Source organism: Orycteropus afer, unplaced genomic scaffold (assembly GCF_000298275.1).
Source record: "Orycteropus afer afer isolate SDZICR_OR568_19922 unplaced genomic scaffold, OryAfe1.0 scaffold00312, whole genome shotgun sequence".
NCBI lineage: Eukaryota > Metazoa > Chordata > Mammalia > Tubulidentata > Orycteropodidae > Orycteropus > Orycteropus afer.
Genome location: NW_006921899.1, coordinates 2,513,360 through 2,514,743, shown reverse-complemented (window position 1 = coordinate 2,514,743; position 1,384 = coordinate 2,513,360). Strand labels below are relative to the sequence as shown.

General features: G+C 53.5%; 1 protein-coding gene across 1 annotated transcript in view; it reads left to right on the top strand.

The window, feature by feature from the left end:
- MRTFB (myocardin related transcription factor B) overlaps positions 1-1,384 on the top strand; it is a 106,801-nt gene that overhangs the window by 98,247 nt on the left and 7,170 nt on the right. The gene's annotated exons all lie outside the window — the stretch shown is intronic.

The window sequence follows — 1,384 nt, the reverse complement described above, 5'->3', positions numbered from 1 at the left end:
ATGTGTACATTACAATCTCAAACAAAGGCTTGTATGTGATGTGTCAGCCTCAGTCTTAACCAGCCCTTGATGAATCCCTGTCTAAGATGGACTTGCCTGCATAGAAACTCCAACTAGGGCTTGGAGCCTTGTTTATACTGTAAGTGGTTATTTAACATCAAACTCTCATTTGAAGAATCCTGAACAGCTTTCAGCAGCTGTGGAATCTGCCACCACTACTTAGAAATTCGGATTTTCTCTCAATTTTTCCTTCGGGGCAGGGGGATTGGATGTGATTGGTGTATTTTATACTGGTCCCTTTATTATAAGGTCACCTGTCAGGCTGGCATCAAGGCGATGCTCTTCCACCTGGCTGGTGGTGTCAGCACCACCACCACCCCGTCCAAGCCCTCTGTCCTCCTTTCCTCTGAGTTGGCCACACCCTCTGTGCCAGCAGGTCAGTCCTTGCAAGTGACTTGCTTGTATGCTTAGAAAACACACTTTGAAGTCCTCCATGTGTGGTAACCATGTGGCCTTGGGCAAGATGCTAGCTCTCTCCTCTGAACCTTCCTCCCTGGTCTCCCCACCCATGTAGACCTTCCTCCCTGGTCCCCCTACCTGTGTAGAACTTTCTCCCTGGTCTCCCCGTCCACATAGACCTTTCTTCCTGGTCTCCGCACTGGTCTCCCTGCCTACATAAACCTTTCTCCCTGGTCTCCCTGCCTGTGCAAACCTTTCTTCCTGGTCTCCCTGCCCGCATAGACCTTTCTGCCTGGTCCACCGCCCACGTAGACCTTCCTCCCTGGTCTCCCTGCCCGTGTAAACCTTTCTGCCTGGTCTCCCTGCCCGCATAGACCTTCCTCCCTGGTCTCCCTGCCCGCATAGACCTTCCTCCCTGGTCTCCCCACCCGCGTGGACCTTCCTCCCTGGTCTCCCCGCCCACGTAGACCTTCCTCCCTGGTCTCCCCATCCACGTAGACCTTTCTTCCTGGTCTCCCCACTGGTCTCCCTGCCTGCGTAAACCTTTCTTTCGAGGCTTAAAACAAAGCTCCCCTTCAAGAAGGAACCTCAGCCTCATGCAGGATGATGACAGATGAACCTGACACCGTCCCCTGGGTGATGAAAGTGGAGAAGACAGACGGATCAGAGCAGGTGCATCACTGTAGCTGCACCAGTTCCCCACGCTCCCGTGTCGCGTGGGGCGACTTGATGGGGCCAGGTCGTGGCAACATTTGCTGTGGGTCGTACTACATACAGCTCATGAGCATGGGCCCAGCGGCTGAGCACCTTTTTACAGCAAGCCAGCCAGGAAGTGAGCTATGGTGACCTTGACCTACTTAGTGGCCTACGTTAACATCTACAGAAACTGCAGTACCAGGGGACAGTGTGTGATTTAGTAGGGTGG